Genomic DNA, 9182 nt, shown 5'->3' with positions numbered 1-9182 from the left:
AGCTACAGCTCTCCACGTCTAGAAAGCCTTGCTTAAAGTCCACAAGAGACAATGCAAAAAACAGAGACAGAATCTGTCAAAATAGAACAGCCAGTAAAGACGATTTTTTAAGAGGTACTTCCGTTGCTCAAATCAGAAAACTCAAAACTAACGAAAGTTGCGTACTTATCTGAGGAACACTCACGTACATTGGCATATTTTTCTGAGTTACCTACGGAGAATCCTACAAAAATTCGTGACAGCAAGAAATCTGTTTCTACGCAGTAATCCAAATCTAGTATCAACCTTCTATTAGAGACTTCACTTGGCACGACATTGCAATAAAATAAAGATAAGGAGAGGTTGCTACAGTAGTAACAACTTCCAAGACACAACAAAACATTAGCAAAATAAAGACATGGGTTATCTCCCAAGAAGTGCTTTCTTTATAGCCATTAAGATGGGCTCAGCAATTTTAATGATGCACTCGCAAGAAATAAGATTTGAAGCAAAAGAGAGCATCAAGAAGCAAATTCAAAACACATTTAAGTCTAACCCACTTCCTATGCATAGGAATCTTGTACACAAATAAATTCATGAAGAACAAAGTGAGAAGCATAAGAAGATAAAACAAGAGTAACTTCAAAATTTTCAGCATATAGAGAGGTGTTTTAGCACCATGCAAATTTCTACAACCATATTTTCCTCTATCATAATAATTTTCAGTAGCTTCATGAATAAACTCAACAATATAACTATCACATAAAGCATGCTTTTCATGATCCATAAACACATAATTTTTATCAAGCTCAAAAATAGTGGGATTAAAACTTTCAAACCCACTTTTATCAATAATGTAACAAGATGATTGATCAATCTCAAAAGATATGGGACTCATAGATAAAGTCAATAACTCTCCAATCCCATTTTCATTAGTAGTACAATTAATATTATCAAGTAACATAGGACCATCATCTAGAGATTTATCATAAACATTTGCCAAGCAGAACTCTTTAGTACCATGCATTTCGACATCAGGCACAAACAAAGCATTATCATAAGATTTATCAAAATAGCATGGATTATCATAGATAACAGTAGCATAATCATTCTCACAAGTTTTACTCATAGGTAATATTTCAAGAGAATCCACAGGAACATAACATTCATCCTCCTTTGGTAAGCATGGAGGATAATCAAATAGTGTAAGAGATAAAGAGTTACTCTCATTAGAAGGTTGGCATGGGTAGCTAATCCATTCTTCCTCCTTTTGTTCATCACTCTCCTCTTCTTTTTCATCCAATGAGCTTTCGAGTTCATCAATTTCCTCCTCTTTTTCATCCAATGAGCTTTCAGGTTCATCAATTTCTTCTTCCACTGGTTCCTGCAAACTGTGAGTGCATTCTTGTGCATTAATGAGTCTCTCTTTATAATCAATAATATAAGGATTGTTGCTGTAACTTTCTATGCAAAAATTAAGGATAGAGGAGACATAATCTTTAAGGTCCTTACAAACAGCACAAGTTTCATAATTTCTAGCAATGAAAGATTCGATCTCAGAAGCTCCCATAAACAAAACAAATTGTTCTACTTCTTCGAACCCAAAATGAATATAGCTATTCCAATTATAGTTCTTAATTAAAACTTCCTCACTAAAGCCACATTGAAATTTAAGATGTTTAGTATCCCGTTTAGAGCAACAGTTTATATCATGGCGTTTAAGCAAGATTTTAGCAATTGTATTCAATTTTTCTATCACAACACTCATAACTTTTCCCGTTCTTGATTCTCTATAATTATTATATAATTCTATAAGCTCCAAATAGGTTGTGGGTTCTTCCATAACAACAGTTTTTAATTTTTCGGTTTTTCAAAATTTTATGGATTTTTGGGTATATAGGAGAAAAGTAAAACAAAACAAAAACAAACTAGACAAAAGTAAACTAAGCAAAGTAATACTAGACAGAAATAAACTAAGCAAAACAAAACAAATAAAAACAGAGAGAGAGGTAAAGTGTACTCCCCAGGTGAACTTATGAGTAGAGCTATGCCTCCCCGGCAACAGCGCCAGAAAATAGTCTTGATAACCCACAAGTATAGGGGATCGCAACAGTCTTCGAGGGAAGTAAAACCCAAATTTATTGATTCGACACAAGGGGAGGTAAAGAATACTTATAAGCCTTAACAACCGAGTTGTCAATTCGGTTGCACTCGGAAAAGCACTAGTAACGGGGTGATGTGAAAGCAACGAGTAATATGAGAGCAATAGTAACAAGTAACACGGCAGCAGTAAAAGTAACACAGAGGCAATGGCACCAGAAAATAGTTGATACTACTTCCAATGACATATAGAACGAGTATATGATGATGAGAGATGGACCGGGGTTCCCAGCTATCTACACTAGTGGCTCCAATAACAAGTGTTGGGTGAACAAATTACAGTTGGGCAATTGATAGGATTGAAATAGCATTAAGACAGAACATCAAGTCTATTAATCATGTAGGCATGTTTTCCATAGATAGTCATACGTGCTCGCAATGAGAAACTTGCTTAACATCTTTTGTCCTACCAGCCGGTGGCAGCCGGGCCTCTATGGAATCTACTGGAAATTAAGGTACTCCTTTTAATAGAGCACCGGAGCAAAGCATTAACACTCCGTGAAAACATGTGATCCTCATATCTAAGCCTCCCCCTCCAGTTATCCCAGTTGCTGTCACTCTGGGCCTCGGGTTCCGGACATAGACATGTGCAAACAACTTGTAGATACAATCTAAGCAATAAGTATAGAGCTTAAATCTAAGATCATGCCACTCGGGCCTTGTGACAAGCATTAAACACAACAAGATTGCAGCAACAATAACTTCACAAACTTATATAGATAGACTAATCATAATGTAACAATCCATCGGATCCCAACAAACACAACACCGATTACATCAGATGAATCTCAATCATGTAAGGCAGCTCATGAGATCATTGTATTGAAGTACATGGGGGAGAGAGTACCAACTAGCTACAGCTAGAACCCGTAGTCCATGGGGGAACTACTCACGGAGCATGATGGAGGCGGTGGCGTCGATGGAGATGGCTTCCGGGGGCACTTCCCCGTCCCGGTGGCGTGCCGGAACAGAGATTCTGTCCCCCGAAATCGAGTTTCACGATGGCGGCGCAGGGAGGTGCCTGGGGCCTCCTCACCATAGGCTGGCGCGGCCAGGCCTGGGGCCGCGCCGCCTTATGGTGAGGTGGCCCTCTGACCCGCCTCCGACTCTCCTTCGGTGTTCTGGGGTCTTCCGGGAAAAATAAGATGTTGGGTCTTCGTTTCGTCGAATTCCGAGAATATTGCCCGAACAGCCTTTCTGGAACCAAAAACAGCAGAAAATAGGAACTGGCACTTCGGCATCTTGTTAATAGGTTAGTTCCGGAAAATGCATGAAATCATCATAAAGTGTGAGCAAAACATGTAGGTATTGTCATAAAACAAGCATGAAACATCAGAAATTATAGATACGTATCATCCACATGCGCGGTCTTCGTCTTTGGGTTGTGCTTTCTGGCGAGGTCTCCTGTCCGCCACGCCCCGTTGCTCCTACGGTGCCTGTTGCACCGCCACCTGTTGCCCTTGCCCCTGATGCTACTCAGGCAGATAAGGATGCAGCCAAGAGTGCTGATGATGCTGCTCTGGCTGATTATGACCGGAAGGTCCAGGACCACTCTACTGCCGTTGCGACTTACCGGCTGGATCTGACTGAGTACACTTAGTGGATAGATGAGGATGCTCGTGTTGCTGTTGTTCTCACCTCCAGTGTTCTGCCTCAGTATGCTGCTGAGTTTATGGGTCTTCCCACCGCTGCTGCTCAGTGGGCTTTTCTTCGTCAGCGCTATCAGCCGTCTGGGGATGCTCTTTACCTGTCTGTGGTCCGCCAGGAGCATGCCCTTCAACAGGGTGATTCTACTATTGATGAGTTCTACACTCAGAGTGCTGCTATTTGGCGTCAGCTTGATTCTCTCCGTACAGCTGTGTGTGCCACCTGTCCTTGCTGTCTGACTGTGCGCGCGGATCTGGAGTTTCAGCGCGTTTTTGAGTTCTTGTCGCGGCTTCGCAAGGAGTTTGAGCCGCGCCGTGCCTAGCTGCTTGCCACGTGGTTGTGTTTCGCTCTCTGAGGTACTTGCTGAGCTTCGTGCTGAGGAGACTCGTCTTCGTGGTGCTGGTCTTCTTGAGGTTCCCTCTGTTCTTGCTGCTCGTGGCCCTCCTGTGCCGTCTGCTCGTGGACCTCCTATGCCGCCGGCTTCGTTGCGGTCTCCGGCACAGCCGATACTCCCTACTCCTCCATTCCAGGGCCAGCGTCAGCCCCAACAGCATCGTGGTTCAACATCACTTCCTTGCACCTACTGTGGCAGGACTAGCCACACTATCTCTACTTGCTGGCGAAGGGATCCCAGCTTACGTCCGCCGCAGACATACTCATCGTCGGACCGGTTCTTCGAGGATCTTCTCGCTGTTGCGCTATCTCGATCGAGGACATTATCCGTGGTCTTCGTGGTCCGTTCGCCGGTACAGGCTCTTCCTCGACGGGTACTGCTGGTTACGTGCTCGGCTCTTCTGGTACCGCGCGACCACCACCTTCCACACAGTCAGGTACGTCATCCCCGTGGTATCTGGATTCTGGAGCTTCTTTTTCATATGACCTCTGTGTCTTCTATTCTTTCTGCTCTTCGCTCTCTTGTTTCTCATGTTCGAGTTATCACAGCTGATGGTACATCTCTTCCTGTTTCCAGTCGAGGCACCCTTTCTACTTCCTCTTTCTCTGTTCCTGATGTTTCTCATGTTCCTAGTCTTAAGATGAACCTGTTTTCTGCTAGTCAGCTTACTGATTATGGTTGTCGCGTCATACTTGACGCTGATTCTTGTGCTGTTCAGGACCGCCGTACACAGCCCTGGTTGGAGCTGGCCCTCGCAGCCTTGAGTCCCCGGGGCTCTGGGAGTTAGACTGGCTTCGCGTTCCTTCTGCTGACCAAGCATATTGGTGTTGATGCTTTTTATACACGTGCTCAGGTGCAGGATGAGGTTGTTGCGGTTCATTATGTGCCTTCAGATTTGCAGTTGGCGGATTTCTTTACAAAGGCAAAAACTCGAGCGCAGCATGACTTCTTACTCTCCAAACTCAGTGTTGTGGACCCACCATGAGTTTGCGGGGGGGTGTTAGAGTATATATTTGTACATTGTAGTTTCCTCATATGTTAGGGGGCTTCCTGCATATTTGCGCATGTACATGTACTATATATTGTGGCCTTTGGCCCCCTGGTAATACAAGCTGTCTATTCCTATCACTCCCAAAATCAGCGCATCATGAGAAGGAAGCAGAAGCACTAAGCAGGAAACTGGTTGCGGAGCTAGGTCCTAAGCCAGCTCCTCCTCTCCGGTGGCTGCAGCTTACGGTAGACGGCATACTCGGCTTCATTGTCTGCAATGAAGTCGATAGTCCTGACCAACAAGTTAGGCTGGAACAGCTGCGCCTTGCGGACGAACCGGGGAGTGAAGATTGTCTTAATCTGAGCGTAGTTGCTGACCGAAGTGCCGACGTACTAAAGGTGCTTCGGGTACTGCTACAATCGACAAGGAACACATGTTAGTGTGGACGACATTGACATGTATATACTTTCAGATCTATGCAGGTGTTGACGTCAGAAACCCACCGGCGGGTAGAGACGGGCAACACCGTAGAGCCGGGAACAACTAGGGCTGCGGCTGGCCCTAGTCCCTCTGAGCGACGGCCCGCAAAGCCTCCTGGTCGCACGCACCGATGTTTATCACAAGGGCGTGCCACCTGACCTATACCTGGTCGGGGAAGGTGTGGATGATGCCTCGCTTAGTTTCTGCAGGGCACACACGTAAACGTTAAATACGAGCCTCGATCGGCTCTCGGGTTATCCCGTGAATCGGCTCAAAGAGCCGATCCACCCATGATTCGGACGAGGTGTCCGAATATATGGTGGTCCTGCTTGATCAAGGTAAAGCTAATGAGATCTACGACGATGTGGGGTTCTCACCGCATAATCGGATCATCCTACTCCAGGTTGGGCCTCGCGGCCACGCACGGTGGTCGTAAGCCGATCCTAAACAAGGCCTAAAAACCAACACGAGGTTGATCCTCGGAACATCCTGCTTAGGGCCAACGAACGACACCCTACGTGCCGCTGGATCCTCCCCCCCTTCGTAAGGCCTAACTATTGCAGATATTAAACTAATCCTTGTAGAACAAGGAGCAATCGTAATGGATCAGATCTACCAAACTATGATCAAGCGGGGTGCCGCCCCTACGCCTAAGATAGGCGTAAGGGCGGCTAGACATGCAAGGGTTGCACTACGAAAGCATGCAGCATGAAGAACAATGCTAACCCTAACATGTCTAAGATAACTACGTTGCTCGCCATCAAAAAGGCTTCGGTACGAGCGACGCATGAACAACGTAGGCGAGGCTTGTGCTGCCTAGATCGCAAGATGCGATCTAGGCAGCATGATGCTTACCGGTAGAAACCCTCGAGACGAAGGGGTTGGCGATGCGCCGAGATTTGTTTGTGGTTGAACGTTGGTTGTTGTTTATTCCATAAACCCTAGGTACATATTTATAGTCCAGCGGACTTTCTAATGTGGGCGTGCACTAAACCGTGCACGAGTAAGATTCTATCTCTAAACTAAGATGCGATCTAATATGTTACAGATACACGGGCAATTAAGCCCAACTCGGTATAAAAGGCCGATCCACATACTTCTTCTATATATATATTTCTTCCCGTCCATCTTGATCGCGGCCCACCTCTGACTCGGTCAAATTCTGGTGATAACACATGCCCCCCTGGTTTTGGAAATGACATTTCCAAAATCATTATGCCTTTCTTTCATCGGGTCATGTCGTGGCAGAACCGTCGCAGTATCCGTTATCATGATGACTTGCCTTCTCAACTTCCCCGCGTGACTTGGCAGTCTTTTCTCTTTCTTTCAAGCACCACTTCCTCGGAAACTGCTGTGGCATTGAATTTCCACTATATCCCCTTTTATTTAACCGCTATGAACAGTTCTGCTCTGCATCTCCCTCGCATTAGCAGTCCAAAAGCCCTCCTGCACCACCATGTCTTCTTCCTCCTCTGCTCCATCGGATCCCTCCAGCCAGTCCTCCACGTCCCGTGAGCCGACGCCGGAGTACAACCCGGCGGAGGTCCATGCGGCCAACACCCGTCGCGCCATCGCGGCCGGGGAGGAGTCAGACCATGACTTCTCCATCTGGTCCGAGGATGACCAGTCCTCGACGGACGGGGAGAGCGACCTCCGGTTCCTTGCCGACGGGGAATCGGAGGAGGAGAGTGATGACGATCGCTTCTCCTGGGATGACTTCACCTCCTCCGAGGGGGTGGAGGAGGAGGAAGAGGAGGAGGACGACGACGACGACAGCCCCTCCGACGAGCCGCCGGCCAAGCGGTTCTGCCCCTGGCCGGGCAACCTTAGCGACTTCGACAGCGATGAGGACGACGCTGACGAAGAAGACGAGGACAACGAGGGCCCGGTCGGCGGCCATTGGAGCGACGACGAGCCCGCCGGGAGCAGCGCCGACAGCGGCGACGACGGCGACGACGAGGGCAGTGACGGCCCGTAGATAGGACCTCTAGCATAGGGCCAGTAGTAGTAGATGGGGCAATGTATCCCCTAGTATTCCCTTCTGAACAATCAGCTCTTTGATGTAAGAAATCCCGCCTATTAATGAAGAACTTTTCCCCAATTCGATTTTGCCGATTTCCTTTGAGCTTGATTTAACCGATTTTCCCTCATACTGACCCTGCCGATTTGTCTCCTTTGCCAATGCGTAATGAGCCGATAGCAACGCATCGGTCCTTCGACATTCACCCTTCCATTCTTCAACTGATGATTCTCTTTCCGGTAGATACTGTGGGACTTCCAAGAGAGCCCCTAAATTTCTCCCACCAGTTTCAGAGATCCTCCTTAGCGAGCGCTCATCGTTTTGTGAAGAAGGTTGCAACGGAGATCAGCCGATGGTACCCCAATCGGTTCCTCGATAGAGCATCTACCGAGGCTTGCTGCCCCCCGAGTCTCAGCCAAGGCAAAACGAGAGACAAGGATACGCAAATTAGCTGCATGGACCTGGGCTTGATCGTGTGTGGGGAAGTTCCTTATGCAGAGCCAGCCGATTTGAACATAAATCGGCTTCTCTAAGCAGAAAGCCTTCAAGGTGAGCTGCCCCCCGAGCTTTCTTCAGTTCTTGCCGGCCAGATCGGCTCCTTCCCTTTGGTGGACCTGATGCGCTCCATCCCTGACCTGAGCTGTACGTCCAGGCTGCTCTTAGCCTTTGCCTCTGAAGAGAGGATCCGAGCTTTTACGCTACTCCATCGAGGAGCTCTTCCATTAGTGCTCCATTGACCCTCTGATCGTAACAGTTATCCTTAAGTCGATGTCTGCTGCATCGGCTGTGCTCGAAAATTTTCGAATTTTCAGATGTTTTTTTTTTTACGGCCGACTAGTGCATCGGCCCCCATATCCCAATACTCATCACCAAAGGATGAGACGCTTCTAGTTGCATATCCTCGTATTTTATCCACCTGGGTGCCCCCCCGAGCCGATTCTGTCAAGAGGATTGATGGTATCGGCTCTGTGGGATAACATGCTGAACCCAAGCGGAACGGTGGGTGAGGATAATTTTGGCCGATTGCTGGAATCGGCCTCCACGTTGTTTGCTCGGCGAAGGTTTTGTGATGTCCCTTCATAAATTTTTTTTTTTTGGGGCCGATCACAAGGATCAGCCTCGCCATGTTTGCTCATTGCCGTGTTCTTGTTACTCGTTCAGGCCGGTAGATAAGACCAGCCCAATCTCTGACTTCATCATGTTGGCACGCTTGCTGTCGCCCACCTTGAATGCATCGTGTGATCGTGGAGCGCTAAGCTCTGCCGGAAGAACGAGCACCATGTTTGTGCCAGCCGATGCTTCATCATCGGCTTTCCTTTGCTTGGGGCGCCACTCCATTTTCCGTGGACGACCCTCTTCATCCAGGGTTCGCTGAACCTTTGCAGCCAGGTCAGGCCTTGCCTTCCTCAATGTATGCAAGTATAACCTCTCGGCTTCTTCCGGGCCGCGCAATCGTTGAACCCTCGCGTTTCGGGAACGGCTGAGTCCGTCGGTGGCACCACCTTGGTCGG

This window comes from Lolium rigidum, chromosome 3 (genome assembly GCF_022539505.1).
Source record: "Lolium rigidum isolate FL_2022 chromosome 3, APGP_CSIRO_Lrig_0.1, whole genome shotgun sequence".
Lineage (NCBI taxonomy): Eukaryota > Viridiplantae > Streptophyta > Magnoliopsida > Poales > Poaceae > Lolium > Lolium rigidum.
Note: the sequence above shows the minus strand (reverse complement) of the source record.